Source organism: Octopus bimaculoides, chromosome 18 (assembly GCF_046866305.1).
Source record: "Octopus bimaculoides isolate indiv1 chromosome 18, ASM4686630v1, whole genome shotgun sequence".
Lineage (NCBI taxonomy): Eukaryota > Metazoa > Mollusca > Cephalopoda > Octopoda > Octopodidae > Octopus > Octopus bimaculoides.
The window spans coordinates 19308103-19327323 of record NC_142945.1 but is presented as its reverse complement, the minus strand read 5'-3'; the positions used below and the strand labels follow the sequence as shown (position 1 = coordinate 19327323).

At 39.4% G+C, this 19221-nt stretch overlaps 1 protein-coding gene across 1 annotated transcript in view; it reads left to right on the top strand.

The window, feature by feature from the left end:
- Positions 1-1704: 1704 nt before the first annotated feature.
- LOC106882202 (dipeptidyl peptidase 9) overlaps positions 1705-19221 on the top strand; it is a 98405-nt gene continuing 80888 nt past the window's right edge. The window contains exon 1 of the mRNA XM_052974482.2: positions 1705-1792. The gene's annotated coding sequence lies outside the window, so the exon portion shown is untranslated. The remainder of the gene's footprint in view (positions 1793-19221) is intronic.

Below are 19221 nucleotides of genomic sequence, written 5' to 3'. Positions count from 1 at the left end.
TATGAAATAAAAACAGAATAAGTTACACGATACATCGGTCTTAAAAAAATTTATCAGTATAATGATGCATTCCTTCGATATAAAGAATGCTTTAATAAATATAACAAATAGCGAAAATACAGAATTCCAAAAAAGCATTCTAACGCAGTGCTTTTCACTTTTTCCTTTTTTAACTATCACGCCCTGAATTTTATTAACACCTTTCCCAAAGTTCCCTTGCTACAATTTAACATAAATACACCTGTCGACATGACACTTGAAATGTCAAAACACTTCGACCAGTAACTATTACCAGATGGTACCTATACAGAGTTACAGATTGAAAATATTTTTTTGAAAATTAGGCTCTGTTGCTAAGAAGTGTGCTTCCCAACCACATGGTTTCAGGTTCACTGCATGGGACTTAATTTGGCACCTTGGGTTTCTACTATAGCCTCGGCTGACCAAAACCTTGTGAGGGGATTTGGTTGACGGAAACTAAAAGAAGACCGTCGTGTATATATATGTTTTTGGGATCTGACAATACGCCATAAAGCTAAACCCTTTTTGGACGAGAAACTTAAGGTAATCCCATAAGTCGGCCTTCTCCATTTTTAATATATATATACACACACACACACATATATATATACATATATATACATGTATACATACATACACACACACACAGACATATATATACACACACACACACACATATATATATATACATATATATATATATATATATATATATATATATATATACATATATATACACACACACATATATATATATATATATACATACATAAACACACGTGTGTTTTTGTCCCCACTACCGCTTAACAACTGGTGTTGGTTTGTTTATGTTCCCTTAACTTAGCAGTTCAGAAAAAGACCGACGGAAGAAGTACCAGGCTTAAAAAAAAATGTACTAGGGGTCGATTCTATCTCAGCAAGGCCGCAGTCTCATGACTGAAACAAATACGAGATAAAACGTATAAGATCACACCGTCACAATTACCGCTTCCTTCGTCCCTAGTATCCATATATAAAAAGTTTCCAACGCACTCTTCGTCATAGGAGTCGGAGGAGCAGGACTGCCTACTTTGAGGGGCGCTGTTAATGCTTTGTAAAAAGGAGTTTCCTTGATTGAGACTCAAAAAATTCAAACTATCCATAGGCGTAGTTGGAATTCCAACTATTCCATAGGCGTAGGAGTGGCTGTGTGGTAAGTAGCTTGCTTACCAACCACATGGTCCCGGCTTCAGTCCTACTGCGTGGCACCTTGAGCAAGTGTCTTCTACTATAGCCTCGAGCCGACCAAAGCCTTGTGAGTGGATTTGGTAGACGGAAACTGAAAGAAGCCAGTCGTATATATGTATATATATATATATATATATATATATATATATATATATATATATGTGTGTGTGTGTGTGTATATGTTTGTGTGTCCGTGTTTGTCTCCCCAACATCGCTTGACAACCGATGCTGGTGTGTTTATATCCCCGTAACTTAGCGGTTCGGCAAAAAGAGACCAATAGAATAAGTACTAGGCTTACAAAGAATAAGTCCTGGGGTCGATTTCTTCGACTAAAGGCGGTGCTCCAGCATGGCCGCAGTCAAATGACTGAAACAAGTAAAAGAGTATCGTTAGTGCTCTGCTCGTTAAAAAGTTTATTTACTAACCACATGTAATCTGATAGTAGACTCTATTACTGATTATCTCCCTTGTTTATATTTATTTATATTTTCAATTTTTACATTAAACTTGCATTATTTCCCTTGTATCGCTGTTTAAATCCTGGTGAGTCTGAAAATATTTTGTATTGAGAAACTTTATATTTTTTATCTTTATTTATTTTTATTTTGGCAGTTATTTCCTCTAATTATGACACACTAACTTCTACATCATCTCACAACATATTTTTTAAGGGCACAATGTGTAATAATAATAATACATTTTTCATTCTTTATTAATATATTACCAAAATACCATTCCTTTTGTTCTTTGATAAAATCTACACCTCACAGCTATGTGAAGAGTCTGAACGAACCATCAGATATTTTCATTGATGTTCATACTTTGTGTTAGTCAGATAAAACTTAAACATCTTTAAAAATCTAAAATTATTTGACTACCAACTAAAATCAACAATAATACTTTTAATATGCTATTCATATTGATTTCAGATCATTCTAGAATCATCCACCCTGTTTTTATTAGTATTATCATTGTTATTTAAGAAAAAAATTCACCATAATAACATACAGACCATCGAATTCTTGATTACTACACTTCTTAGTTTGGGCAATTATGAAATATTTCGTATTACTAGTTTTAATTTCTAAATTTTCCTTTTTCTTTCTCACATAAATTTATTTTCAAAACAATGTTAGTTTCACCGATGTTTTTTCGTTTGTTTGGTTCAAAGATATCCGACATAACTCTCAATACTTCTCTCCAATCATATTAACATGTGTTTCATGTATGTATAGTCAAAACTTTAAATGTTAGGAAGCTTTAATGTATTGTTTGACGAACGATCTACTCATTTTTCTTTCTATTTCTCTCTCTTCCATCTCTCACTCCACCCCAACACTATCGTTATGTTTCCAATGCGTGCCTGTGTTTAGTTTTATGTACGTATTCAAGGATGGAAGTATAAGTGTATATATATATATATATATATATATATATATATATATATATATATATATACATATATTTATATATATAAATAAATATAAATATATATACAAACACATATATACATACATATATATATATATATATATATATACATACATATATATATATACATACATGCATATATATATATATATATATATATATATATATATATACATACATACATACATACACATACGTCTATCTGTCTGTTTATCTATCTATCTATCTGTTTACCTATCTGTCTGTCTGTCTGTCTGTCTGTCTGTCTGTATGTCTATCTATCTGTTTATCTATCTGTCTGTCTGTATGTCTATCTATCTGTTTATCTATCTGTCTATCTATGTGTTTATCTGTCTGTCTATCTGTTTATGTATGTATCTATCTGTTTATCTATCTATCTATCTATCTCTTTCTATCTACTAGCCATAGATAGAAACAGAGTAGAGGGTGACTTAGTTAAGAAGCTAGAAGTGGCATCGCATCCGACGTTTTAGTGGCGAGGTTGGCCCTCGACCAACACTTCAACGCCAAACACGAAGGGTGTGTTGTCAAGGCTAGGATGTGTGCTCTAAGGAACGAGGGTGTTGGAGCTGCGCAAGAGGCCCGGGTGGCAGAGGCACAAAAGGGCAACAAAGCCACCATTCGGTCTCTGGTAGATGAACAAGGGCGCGAATTACTCGAGCCAAGTAAAATGTGTGAGGCCTTTCAGCAACATTTTGCCCGACTGTTCGGGACAAGCGACGAGCAAGAACACACGGTAGACTTCAGTGCCTACATTCACAGACTGCCACGACTCTCGACAAGAGAGGCAAGGTGATGCGAAGGTGCCATCATGGTGGCAGAATGCTTGAGGGACAAATCACCAGGTCTGGATGGTTTACCCTACCAGTTTTACAGTTGTATGCCAGACTTCTTTGGAGACGTCTTGACAGCAGTGTACTGCAACTGGCAACAAAACGAGAGCATCCCTGGTTTTGTGAGCCAAGGAGTTGACTGCCGCATCGGCCGCATGCGTAACACATGGACACACACACACTCGCGACCGGTACGCAGTCAGGAGACCAGCCGTGCCTCTCTACAAAAAAAATGTCACTTCTACGGAAATAACAACTCCCGAAGACTGGTCGTGTGCATCGCGCCTCGTTTGGCCACGCATTCGCCTCTTCTGCAAGGAAAGGCTGCTGCCCTCCGACGACTCGCTGGGGCTTCCCCCATCATCGATTGAATCTTTTTCCTTTCTGTTTGTCTTCCTTTCCACCACAGCTGCGCGTCCAGTTCCAATCTCGATTTTTTTTTCTTTTTGCTGACCGCTTCCACCTGTCGCGCCTTGTCATCTCTTGACTCCTGAAGACCGGCCGTGCGCATCGCGTCTCGTTTGGCAGCACACTCGTCTCCTCTGCATGGAAATGCTGCTGCTGCCCTCCGACACCTCGCATCCGTTTGGTAATTCGCATGAATGGGCATCTATCAAGACCTTTTGACATTGCACATTTGGTCTATCAGGGATGCCCCTCTCGTCGCTTCTGTGCATATTGACTCTTGAGCCACTACTGCGGAAGGCGGCGATGCTGAGGGACATCCCACGAGAATTGGGATGCGGGATGAGTGTGTCCGCATATGTGGATGACATCACCGTCATAGTGTCTAGTCATGAGCATATCAAGCTGGTCGGCAAGAAACTGAAAGACTACAAAGGTAACAGGAATGAAAATCAGCCGGGAAAAGTCAGTGGGTTTGCGGCTCAGCACCTGGAGAAGCAAGCCCATGCCATCCAGCAACACCTCCATTGTGGGACGCTGGACTGACGGTCAGGTCGAGTTGCTCGGAGTCTGGTTTGGTTCAGACTGCTGAACGGAGAAGAACTGGGATGAGATAACGAGTAGGGTGGCTACTCTCACTCAGCAATGGGCCAAGAGGAAACTGTCCCTAAAAGGTCGGGCGGAAGTGGCAAAAACGTACATCACATCCGTCATCTACTACCACCTGACCGGCTTACCTTGTCCCAACCCTACCATCACCAAACTGGAATGAATTCTTTTCACTTCTTGTAGAAAGGAAGCGTTCCGATGGTCAGGCGATCCTTTTGCTGCCAACACCCGTTAAAAGGAGGGCTGGGGATGGCGTGGTTGATGATGCACAGACATGTGCTGAGACTGCGACATCTCCAGCTCTACGTAGATGACATTGAACAGGTGTGGTCGCCGTTTGTGAGGCGCTTTCCCGCAACCCGTCTCCATGACCGAACTGCAGTCGTGGATCAACAGGATGATTACATTGATTTACATCATTTTATTCCCTCAGGAATAATACCAATGTTTTCTTTGAAACATGTCAAAAGTATAAAAATTTGAATAACACCTGTATTTAATTCCATTTCCTAATTTATACACACACATATATATATATATATATATATATACACATATATATGTATGTGTATATATGTCTCAAAACGTTAAAGACTTTCCGTATTCCCGAGCGTCATACTAATACATCCTTTTGTTGTTTACACCACCTGTCCTCGTCTGTTGTTTGTTTTTTTCGTACATTCTCCAATATATATATATATATATATATATATATATATATATATATATATAAAACAAATAATAAATGAGTATATGCATATATACGTACAGGTATGTGCATACCTACATCTACCTGTATATATAGGTGCATATCTGGGTACAGGACATTGCAAACAAAACGTAGACAAAAAAATAATAATAACCAGAGTACAGAAAACACACAGGCCACATAGAGAACATTTTCCTTCATCAACTGCCCCCATTCTAACACAGGCGTTTCGAAGAGTTAGGGCAGGACACATCGTTAAAATGGCTCTTCCCACGGACCACAAATTAAATTTGTACCATGGAGGAATGTAGTGGCAGACAGAAAACAAGACAGGAAAACATATATATATATATATATATATATATATATATATATATATATATATATATACACACACATATATATAATATATATATATAATGTATGTATATATATACATATATATATACAGGGGTTTTCAAACTTTTTGACTTGCGGACCTCTTTATATTTCAGGCTTTACCTTAGGGACCCCCTTATAAATGCTTATGAAATTTATACATAAATATTTGCTTAAAATAACATATATTTTTACATTTATTTATTTAACAGTATTTAACAAAATATGTTTATTGTCAATTAAAAGATTTCAATTAAAAAACATATATAAAATCAAATTGCCCATAAAAAGTATTTGCTGTCCACGGACCCCCTGTCTTGTCCTTGCGGACCCCCTGTGGTCCGCGGACCACAGTTTGAAAATCCCTGATACAATATATATACATATATATATATATGATATATATACATATATATATATATATGATATATATACATATATATATTATATATATATACATCATCATCATCATCATCATCGTTTAATGTCTGCTTTCCATGCTGGCATGGGTTGGACGATTTGACTGAGGACTGGTGAAACCGGATGGCAACACCAGGCTCCAATCTAATTTGGCAAAGTTTCTACAGCTGGATGCCCTTCCTAACGCCAACCACTCCGAGAGTAATATGTATATATATACATCCATATATTTATATACATATATATATACATTTATATACATATGTATACATATTTATATATATATATATATATATATATATATATATATATATATGTATGCATATATATAGACACACACACACACACACATTTATACACACACACACGCACATATATATATATATATATATAATATACGACCTATGTTATATTCCCCACTCATGTTTATACGACGGGCAAAACTAGTTGGTATACAGCACTTACTCGGTATTACCTGTATCTTTGGGTTTGGTTGAATCCAATACCCTTCATAACCTTTATATATATATATATGTATATATATATATATATATATATATATATATATATATATAATCATATATATATGTATCATCATCATCATCATCGTTTAACGTCCGCTTTCCATGCTAGCATGGGTTGGACGATTTGACTGAGGACTGGTGAAACCAGATGGCTACACCAGGCTCCAATCTGATATATATATATACACTAAATGAGGATGCAAAGAAAGAGGTCTGGAGATGCCACTACAATAGATTGCTTAATATACACCCACACACATACACGCACACACACACACACACACACACAGACACACATATATATTTATATATATATCTATGTGTATATATTTCTGCATATATATATATATATAAATATATATATATATGTAATCGAGGTTGTTAGAGTAAGTGACAGATAAGGTAATCGAGGTCGTTAGAGTAAGTGACAGAGTACTTAAGATTAGACTAGTGCTTCATCATAGATTAGCTACTGTCATCTCAGCCTATGCACCTCAACCGGGGCTACCAGATGGTCTGAAAGACCAATTCTATGACACCCTCTTGCAAACTACCTCGTCGACGAGTGACAGGGACCTACTCTTTGTGGCTGGAGACTTCAATGGTCATGTTGGACGTCGTGCTGGAGGCTTCCATGGCATACATGGAGGCTATTGCTTCGGTTCCCGCAACAAAGGAGGGAACCAGACTGCTGGAGTTCTGTGATGCAACCGATCTTATGGTCTGCAATACCAACTTCAGGAAACCTGCCGGTCACCTAGTCACCTACCGCTCCGGCAGACACTCTAGCCAAATCGACTACATCCTCGCCAGAAATAGGGAAAGAGGGCGGCTTATAGATGCCAAAACCTACCCTGGCGAAGAATGTACCCCACAACATAGATTAGTAGTTAGCGACTTTGGGATCAAGGCAAAATGGGTGCCCAGAATTAGACCGGCTTGGAGGAGAAGGGTGTGGAAGCTTAAAGACCCTGCAAATGGACAGAGACTTAGAGACAAGTTACTTGAAGCATTTAACGAAATAGAAGGGGATATAGCATCATACAACGTGGAAGACAATTGGAGATTTCTGCGGGACAACCTGTTGAAAGCCACCGACCAAATTTGTGGGTGGTGTAAGGTCCCCTCCCGACCCAGAGTAACGTGGTGGTGGAACAAGGAGGTAGACAGGGCTATTAGACAAAAGAAACAGGCTTGGAAGGACTGGAAGAACGGTGGTAGCAGGGAATTGTACCAATGTGCCAGAAGGGAGGCTAGGCGACAGGTTTATTTAGCCAGAGGGGAAGCAGATAAGAAAAGATTTGCCAATGTTCTGCGCCGTGAGGACCAAAGACTTGAGGTATTTCGTGTTGCAAGACAGTGTAGGAGAGAGAATAGTGATGTTGTAGGAGAGAAATGTGTTCGCATGGATGATGATATGCTTGCACTAAATGAGGATGCAAAGAAAGAGGTCTGGAGATGCCACTACGATAGATTGCTTAATAAAGAGAATGAATGGGAGGAAGAGAGCCTGCCGTATGTCGACCCAATAGAGGGACCAGCTATCCGAGTTGATAGTACCAGGGTAGATAAAGCAATTAAGAGTATGAAGACCGGGAAAGCCCCCGGCCCATCAGGAATCACTGCAGTGATGCTCAAAATATCTGGCAGTGTTGGCTATAGCCTAGTCACCCGTATTACGAACCAGGTGATACATGAAGGAGTCATACCCAATGACTGGTGTAGCAGCATCATAGTCAACTGCTACAAAGGTAAAGGTGACGCTTTAGATACAAATAATTACAGAGGCATCAAGCTGTTAGATCAGGTTATGAAAGTTACAGAGAGGGTCATAGCCCAACTAATTAGGGAGCGAATCAATTTAGATGAGATGCAGTTTGGGTTCGTGCCAGGTAAAAGCACTACTGATGCCTTATTTCTAGTGAGACAGCTGCAGGAGAAATACCTAGCTAAGGATAAACCTCTGTACCTGGCTTTCGTTGACATGGAGAAAGCCTTTGACAGGGTCCCCTGATCCCTTATCTGGTGGTCAATGAGGAAACTTGGGATAGAAGAATGGTTAGTGAGAGCTGTGCGAGCCATGTACAGAGATGCTGCCAGTAAGGTGAGGGTTGGAAATGAGTACAGCAATGAATTCCGGGTAGAGGTAGGGGTCCACCAAGGTTCCGTCCTAAGCCCCCTCTTATTTATCATAGTCCTCCAGGCAATCACAGAGGAGTTCAAGACAGGTTGCCCCTGGGAGCTCCTCTATGCTGATGACCTTGCCCTAATTGCGGAGTCACTATCAGAACTAGAGGAGAAGTTTCAGGTGTGGAAGCAAGGTCTAGAATTGAAGGGCCTTAGAGTCAACCTAGCTAAAACCAAAATCCTAATAAGTAGGAAGGTAGATAAAACACAAACCCCTTCAGGTAGATGGCCCTGCTCAGTATGTAGAAAAGGAGTAGGTAGTAACTCTATAAGATGTACCTGGTGCAAGCTATGGACACATAAGAGGTGCAGCAACATCAAAGGCAGGTTAACTAGGAAGTTAGTTTTTGTAGACGATAGCTTCCGCTATCTGGGCGACCAAGTTAGTAGTGGGGGTGGGTGCGCTGAAAGTGTAGCTGCTAGAATAAGAATAACTTGGGCAAAGTTTAGAGAGCTCTTACCCCTGCTGGCGACAAAGGGACTCTCACTCAGAGTAAAAGGCAGACTGTATGACACATGTGTATGAACAGCCATGCTACATGGCAGTGAAACATGGGCTGTAACTGCTGAGGACATACGTAAGCTAGCAAGGAATGAAGCCAGTATGCTCCGTTGGATGTGTAATGTCAATGTGAATACCCGTCAGAGTGTATCTTGAGAGAAAAGCTGAACATTAGAAGCATCAGTTGTGGTGTGCAAGGGAGACGACTGCGCTGGTATGGACATGTGGTGAGAATGGATGAGGATAGCTGCGTGAAAAAGTGCCACACCCTAACAGTTGAGGGGACCCGTGGAAAAGGTAGGCCCAGGAAGACCTGGGCTGAGGTGGTGAGGCAAGACCTTCGTACATTGGGCCTCACCGAGGCGATGACTACTGACTGAGACCTTTGGAAATGTGCTGTGCGTGAGAAGACCCGGCAAGCCAAGTAAGATCGCTGCCAGTGTCCCTGGACTGGCTCTTGTGCGGGTGGCACATGAGATGCACCATTTTGAGCGTGGCCGTTGCCAGTACCGCCTGACTGACTCCCGTAGGATTTTCGAGTGAGATCGTTGCCAGTGCCCCTGGACTGGCTTGTGCGGGTGGCACATAAAAGACACCATTTCGAGCGTGGCCGTTTTCGTGCGGGTGACACATAAAAGCACCCACTACACTCTCTGAGTGGTTGGCGTTAGGAAGGGCATCCAGCTGTAGAAACTCTGCCAAATTAGATTGGAGCCTGGTGTTGCCATCCGCTTTCACCAGTCCTCAGTCAAATCGTCCAACCCATGCTAGCATGGAAAGCGGACGTTAAACGATGATGATGATATATATATATATATATATATGGCAGTGAAACATGGGCTGTGACTGCTGAGGACATGCGTAAACTCGCAAGGAATGAAGCCAGTATGCTCTGCTGGATGTGTAATGTAAATGTGCATGCCCGTCAGAGTGTAAGTATCTTGAGAGAAAAGCTGAACATAAGAAGCGTCAGTAGTGGTGTGCAAGAGAGACGATTGCGCTGGTTTGGACATGTGGTGAGAATGAATGAGGATAGCTGCGTGAAAAAGTGCCACTCCCTAACAGTTGAGGGAACCCGTGGAAGAGGTAGGCCCAGAAAGACCTGGGCTGAGGTGGTGAGGCAAGACCTTCGAACATTGGGCCTCACCGAGGCGATGACTACTGACAGAGACCTTTGGAAATGTGCTGTGCGTGAGAAGACCCGGCAAGCCAAGTGAGATCGTTGCCAGTGCCCCTGGACTGGCTCTTGTGCGGGTGGCACATAAAAGACACCATTTCGAGCGTGGCCGTTTTCGTGCGGGTGACACGTAAAAGTACCCACTACACTCTCTGAGTGGTTGGCGTTAGGAAGGGCATCCAGCTGTAGAAACTCTGCCAAATTAGATTGGAGCCTGGTGTAGCCATCCGGTTGCACCAGTCCTCAGTTAAATCGTCCAACCCGTGCTAGCATGGAAAGCGGACGTTAAACGATGATGATGATGATGATGATGATATATATATATATGTATCTGTAATATATGTGGCAATTATTTGGTTGCCATAATAAAACTCGAAGTTTTATTATACATACATATATGTATATACATATATATATATATATATATATATATATATATATATATATATATATATATATATATATATATGGCGTTAGGAAGGGCATCCAGCTGTAGAAACTCTGCCAAATTAGATTGGAGCCTGGTGTTGCCATCCGGTTTCACCAGTCAAATCGTCCAACCCATGCTAGCATGGAAAGTGGACGTTAAACGATGATGATGATGATGATGATGATATGTACACACACACATACACTTGCCCTTACCTCTCCAACACCACCATCCTCACAGGCACTCATCATCAACCCTATCACATCACTGACTCCTTCCCCTGCACTTCTAGCAATGTTATCTGCTGCTCTCCTTGTCCTTCTCTATACTTCGGTCAAACGGGATGCCGCTTGGCTGACCGGTTCGTGGAATACCTCTGAGACATCCGACTCGGCAACGACACTCCGGTCTCTCACCATTTCCGCTCTACCGGTCACTCTTAGACACCAAATGGCTATAGGGGTCCACCAGAATAAAACAGTAAACAAAGGGGTCTGTATGAAAAAAATAGTTGGGAACCTCACACCATCATTAGAAGTAAATGAAATTTTGGCAGTTGAAGGTAATTAAAAAAAATGTAAATACAAAGCTCATCACAATAGAGGAAGAGAGTAATAGAGTAGGTAATAGGAGGCTTAAAAGTAAGAACACTATCTAAAATATGTTAGCAGTGTGGGAGGGCATAGAGTGATATTTACAAGTCCCTTAATCCCTTGGGAGTTGTTGGAGTACAGCAGCCATGCAGTGTATCTAGGGTGAGAAAGCCTTGTGGAGCTCCTCCCTCTCCAGGCAAAACTCATTTCTACAGCTGAGTGGACTGGGGTAACGTGAAATGAAGTGTTTTTCTCAAGAACACAATGGATTGCCTGGTCCAAGAATTGAAACCACAATTTTACAGTCATGGATCCAACAACCTAACCACTAAGCAATGCACCTACACTAGTGGTACTCATTTCTACAGCTGAGTGGACTGGGGCAACATGAAATGAAATGCTTTGCTCAAGAACACAATGCATCACCTAGTCCAGGAATTGAAATCACAATTTTACGATTGTGAGTCCAACACTCTAACCATTAAGCCATCCATGTGCCTCCACTTGATATATAGAAGAACAAAAACCAAAATAAAAAGGGAAAAAGGTGAGAAGACTGAAGATACATAGATGAAAGAGATGGTGGGATGTAGCAAAGTAATGGTCAGCCTCTTAAAAGAGAGTAAGGTGACCCTCAAAGAGTGTATGAACCTCAGAGGATATCAAAGAAATATTAAAGTAATGAGAAGAGATAAGAATAAATAAGGAGAGCTGACCAGTCTCCTGCTAAGAATGAGTCTGCCTAAAAATCAAGCTGTGAAGATGTTGAAGATTAATCCAAGTGTGCAAAAGCATGACTGCCTCTGTAGAACAGTAAGAAAAGGATGTAAATACAAATGAGAGCCAGCGGCATTCTAATCGGGGGTGAGGGTGAAGTGGTAGCAAGAGAAGTATATTATAACAAATTTTCGTGTGTGTGTGTATAAATATATAGATACATACACATGCATGTATGTATATATTGTTAATTTGTTGTTAAATATATTATCTTTGCGTGGCATCTTTGGCAAGTGTCTTCTACTATAGCTTTGGGACGACCAAAGCCTTGTGAGTGGATTTGGTAGACGGAAACTGAAAGAAGCCCATTGTATATATGTATATATATATATATGTGTGTGTGTGTCTGTGTTTGTCCCCCTAGCATTGCTTGACAACCGATGCTGGTGTGTTTATGTCACCGTCACTTAACGGTTCGGCAAAACAGACCGATAGAATAAGTACTAGGCTTACAAAGAATAAGTTCCAGGGTCGATTTGCTTGACTAAAGGCGGTGCTCCAGCATGGCCGCAGTCAAATGACTGAAACAAGTAAAAGTATTTGGGATCCTAAAACCAAGGTGCCACATAAAAGGCATTCGTGTGGGTGCTGGTGTCATATAAAGAGCACTGGTGATGGTGCCATGTAAAAAACACCCAGTACCCAGCTCATGCTAACATGGAAAATGGACGTTAAATGTTGATGATGATGATGATGATTGATGATTGATGAAATAATTACAAAACTTGTGAGATCTGTGGAAATGTCACCATGTAACCCAGTGTTTTAAATACAAGCAAAAAATTTCAAATCAAAACTGTACTTTTAAATATAATCAAAATGAACTGAGAAGACATTGCTGCTTTTAATATGTTTGACAGATATTATGTGCTTTATAGTTTACGGAAATAAAAGATGAGTTAAAAAGATAAAACCGTATTCACACACACATATATATATATATATATATGTATATATATATATAAAACTGCATTTTTTTGCTGTTTAACCACCACCACCATAAAGGCTCAGTCCAAGTTATTTACCAATTGAGATTATTTTCATTAGATTTCAGTTCAGCTACCCATCTATTTGTATATCTATTAAGATATCTCTCTCTCTATCTGTGTATCTATTGATATATCTGTAGACTCATCTATATACCTATCTGTGTGTCTGTCTAGTTAGGTATCTAGACCAAAGTTTTGTGAGTGGATTTGGTAAACAGAAATTGAAAGAAACCTCTGTGTGTGTGTGTGTGTGTGTGTGTGTGTGTTGGTGCCCAATGACCACTTGACAGCTGCTTTTGGTGTGTTTATGTTTCCATAACTTAGCAGTTTGGCAAAAGAGACCAATAAAATAAGTACCAAACTTGAAAAAAAAAGAAGTATTTGGGTTGATTTGTTTGACTAAACTCTTCTAGATGGTGCCTCAGCATGGTTGTAGTCCAATGACTGAAACAAATGAAATAAAATAAAATGAATAGGCGCAAGAGTGGCTGTGTAGTAAGTAGCTTGCTTACCAACCACATGGTTCCGGGTTCAGTCCCACTGCGTGGCACCTTGGGCAAGTGTCTTCTGCTATAGCCTTGGGCCGACCAAAGCTTTGTGAGCGGATTTGGTAGACGGAAACTGAAAGAAGCCTGTCGTATATATGTATATATATATATATATTTATGTGTGTGTTTGTGTGTCTGTGTTTGTCCCCCCAGCATCGCTTGACAACCGATGGTGGTGTGTTTATGTCCTCGTAACTTAGCGGTTCGGCAAAAAGAGACCGATAGAATAAGTACTGGGCTTACAAAGAATAAGTCCTGGGGTCGATTTGCTCGACTAAAGGCGGTGCTCCAGCATGGCCGCAGTCAAATGACTGAAACAAGTAAAATAGTAAAAGAGTAAAGAGTATAATTGTTTCCATATTTTGTCATTTTGCAGTATTGAATAATCTGGATGTTATTCATACATATTGAGCATCCAAAATCTGCAGCAAGTATAGCAAGAATGTGACTTGATACTCTTTGAAAGTACTAAGTTTTCACTCTATTTATAAACATTGTTTAATGACATTTAAACATTTGACATTTCATAGAATGCTGTTTGACATCATTATAATGTCCAACACATCCCCTTTTTCTGTACTAACGATGAAGCCACCCCGAATAAAATTCAATAATCTTATGAGATAAAACACTGCAGTGATGGTCTTTTTTTTTCATCCATTTTAGTCATTAGACTGTGGCCATGCTGGGGCCATCGCCTTGAAGAACTTTTAGTTGAATGACTCAACCACAGTACTTTTTTTTAAAGCAAAGTACTTATTCTGTCGTTCTCTTTTTGCTGAACCACTAAGTTACAAGGCTGTAAACAAACCAACACTGGTTGTCAAGCGATGGTGGGGGACAAACAAAGACACACACACACACGCACAGATATATATATATATATGATGGGCTTATTTCATTTTTCTGTCTACCAAATCCACTCACAAGGCTTTGGTCAGCTTGAGGTTGTAATAGAAGACACTTACCCAAGATGCCATGCAGTGGGACTGGACCTGGAACCATGTGGTTGGGAACCAAGCTTCTTACTACACAGCCATGTTATCTGTTTAGTTATTGTTGTTTAGCCCTGATTAAACAGGTTTGTAGTGTTCCTGACTCGACTATACTGCCTTTTTTTTTTTTGCATGTCTAGGATTATCTTATTCAAAGTATTCTTCCTGATAGGGTGTACTCTGAGGGAAATTTTTGCTGCTATTTCTAGCAGAATAGAGCAACCATATAGAGGCTGCCTTTATTGGCTCATGAAGTATCTGGGTGTATTAACCCTTTTGTTTCCATATTTCTGTTGAAATACACTGCATTTGTTTCAGTTAATTTTGAAAATAATGAAGAATTTGGTATAATAATTTTGTCATTACAAAGCAAATATTTGGAATATAAATTAATATGAAATTTTGATGGCCATATTCAGCCCAAATATTCTACCTGTTTTATGTTCAAACCAACCAGACCTGGCCTCTTACACCTATTAAAAACTCAACAGAGGAGTAACAAACATTTTTGTTGTATATATATTTTACAAAAAAATCTGTAAAATTATGGAAAACTCGAGGGTTTAGTTGATTTGCAAAAACAGCAACAACACCAACTCAAAGAACAACAAGAAAAACAACAAATGCTACAACTAATGAAGTTGGTAAAAAAACTGGAAAATACATTTTCACCAGACCATGTAGCAAATTCAATAAATGGATTTAAATATGACCAAAAAGAAGGAATCACTTTCGAGGCATATTACTGAAGATTTGAACAAATTTTTGAAAAAGAATGCCAAGACTGGATGGACGAAATGAAAATGCATCTAATTCTGACGAAACTGGTGATAATAGAGCATGAGAAATATTGTAACTTTATTTTGCCTAAAAAAGTTTCTGACATAAATTTTATAGACACAATTGACATTTTATGTAGGATGTTTAGTGAAAAAAAACATCATTGTTCAACACATGTTGGAAGTGTTTGAACCCTGAGAAAAGCGATGACGAAGACTTTACCATATATGTGGGTAGAGTAAACAGAGAGTGCGAGAGATTTAAACTGGATAAACTAACTCCAGACTTGTTCAAGTGCCTGATTTTTGTTCAGAGACCTACCTCTAAAAAGGATGCAGAAGTCAGAACAAAAATTCTCACAAAGCTGGAAATGAACCAGGATATTACTCTCCAGAAACTATCAGAAGAGTCTGATATGATATTAAAAGTAAGGCATGACACAGAGGAAATCCAATGCAGAAATTATTTATAGATAAAACCAGTGTAGAAGAGCAGAAAGATGAATAAAGTGTTTCACAAAAAACATGATATATATTGGAGATAAACCCATATATGGCATGTGGTGGTAGGCACCTGAGAAAAGAGTGTCCATTTAAAAAAAAGTGAAGTGTTTTCGTTGTGGGAACACAGGACTCATTAAATTGCACTGCAGAATTAAGATGATGAACCAGATGAGAAAAATTGAACCAGATGAGAAAAAAATAAATAGTTTGTCATCAGAAAGGTTTGTATAATGAACAGAAAATTCATAAAAGTGAGATTCAAAACCATTGGAGTGAAAATGCAATTAGACATGAATAGTGACATCACTATCACAAATGAGGAACCATGGCAACAAGTCGATAAGCCGAAGTTATTTAAATCAAATAAAGTAACATATAGTGTTACAGGAAAGGAATTATATTTCATAGGTGAATGTATTTGCAATGTAATTTTTCGAGGTGAAATGAAAAGGACAATCATTTATGTGTTGAAAAAGTCAGTAAACCTATTTGGCAGAGAATACATGGAGTTACTTAAAATATGGGATACCCCCATTAGTGTTCATCATCATCATCGTTTAACGTCCGCTTTCCATGCTAGCATGGGTTCTCTGTGAAAATGTAGTTGGCACGGTTAAAAGTTCAAATGAAGTCGAACAACTGAGACAAAACAATTGAAAAATTGTTTCCCAATGTTTTTTTTGGGAAGGATTAGGTTGTTGTGCTAAACAAAAGTGAGGATCGTGATAAAAGAAAAGGCAACACCTGCTTTCAGGCCCAAATGGAACGTTATGTGTATTGGCTGAAAATGGACAAGGAAGTTGTTACTATATTAGAGTGGTGAAAATCACAGCAGCACAGCTTCGTGGAGGGCGGCCCGGCCCAGACAAAGCTTTTATGGTAGTGGCATTTTTGAGTCTGCTGTATAAGCCGACAATCTTTCGGTATAAGTAGGCAACGTCATCACTCTCTTTTTCAGCCGAGCCTCTTCATCTATATCATGAGGGACATTGTGTGGGTGAATGACGTCATCTACTAATACCGAAATATTGCCTATATGACTGTATAGGCTTGGGGGAGGAGGACGCGCGCGTATGTGTGTGTGCACGTAGTGGGACTGAACCCAGAGCCATGTGGTTGGTAAGCAAGCTAAGATCTCGCTTTAATGTCTTTTTAACAAACAGGAAGAACACTGGACAATGTCGTCCTAGACATATCATGTCCAAAAAAGATAGAATGATCAATTCCAGGATTGATCCTCTCTCTCTGTGTGTGTGTGTGTGTGTGTGTATAGTTTATTCGTAGTAAAAGGCTGCAGAGGATGTTCTCTGGCAGTGAAATTGCCTACTCAAAAATGGGAGTCTTGGCCAGAAGTAAAAAGTCCATGGACAAGACTACACAACAATTTTGCGGGTCTGTTAAATAGTTATTACTACTCAGTAATAGTCGACAGTTTTACAAAATGGCCAGAAATTGTTAAGTGCAAAAGACCAACCTCCACAATGGTAATAAATTTTTTGCACAAATTATTCACAAGATTTGGCATCCCAGACATGATTGTATGTGATAATGAACACAATTTGTTTCCAGTGAATTTAGAAAATTCTGTGAAATGTTCATGGTAGAACAAAAAATGATAGCGCCTTACTATCCCAGATCAAATGGATGGGCAGAACGTTTTGTGATGAGGAAAGGTCAATTTGTCAGAAAAAGCAAAAGAAAATCACTACATCAGATCAAAAAGGCTCTAAACAAACTGAAAAATCCAGCAGAAGATTCGATTTGGTTTTTCTCTGACCAAGATCAAAAAGTTAACAGAAGAAACAACAGATGGTTATGTGTAGACCTTTCTGAAGTTCCAAGTGTGATGCATACAAAATTTTCCTGCAACTGTCATGGCTTTATGGGTTGTCAGCAATGAAGGACATGTGATGCCTCCTTACTTCTTTCCACAAGATTTAAACTCTGCCACATACATTGAGGTCCTGGAAATAATTGTTAAGCCCTGGATAGACAGTGTATGCAATGGAATGCCATATGTGTTTCAGTAAGACTCTGCACTATGACACATGGCTCTAGTAACACAGGAATGGATGGTTGAAAAATTTTCATGATCACATAATCCCTAACATTTGGCCTCCTAATTCCCCAGATCTCAATCCATTGGACTATTACATGTGGAGCGTTGTTGAGAGAGAGGTCAATGAACACACCCATAACACCAAAGACTCTATGAAAGCTGCCATAGTCAGAGTAATGTCCAAAATGAACCAGGACCACTTGATTCAAGCATGTAGATGATTTAGATCTCAGATAGAAGCAGTAGTTGAAGCTGAAGATGGCTTTATTGAATAACATTATAGAAAAGGTTTATTTTTATCTTCAAAGCATTTTTTGATAAATAAAGTTATTATCTGTTATTATATATGTTTTTTTTTAATAAATATAAATGTGTCCTCAAATATCTTACACACCCTGTGTATATATATATATTTACATATATATAAATATTTGTGTATATGTATAAAGCTGTGCCGATTGCTAAATGTGGATGGAACCTGTGGAAGAGGGAGACTCATGATAATGTAGGACAAAGTGGTGAAGAATGACCGCTGGATGCTGAGTCTCATGGGAGAGATGACAAAGGATTTAGATGATTGGCAATTTGCTGTACTCAAGAAAACCCATCCATCTCATTACAAATGAGGCCCTAAAAAGCATAGTTTATGTATATGCCCCTAGCATGTCTCTTCTCTACAACTCACCTTCATAACACCCTCCCCTCCATCCTTCTGACTATGGCACAATTCATTCAGCTGTTGTAACTATATGAGAACTTTGTATCTCACACTCTCAGTGTCATCTCCTACCATCTTATTTTCCTCTGAATGCACCCCTGTACACCCATTCTTTCATTTTCCCAATGGCAGCCCCCCTCCCACTGCTTATGTTCATCCCCCATTGTAGCTCTGATCTTGTCCCTGGCATTGTGCATATCTTGCATAACTACTCACACTTCACATCATTTCTGCTGCCACCTATCCCCTCCCTGACCCAATCTTGTTTCCTCTACCTTCCCTCCTCCAAGCTGATATTCACGATTGACCACACACCTCCATTTGTGTTCACCATTCACTTCTATCCAGTTGCCACTCTCCTTTTACACTGTCCAGTAGCTCTGA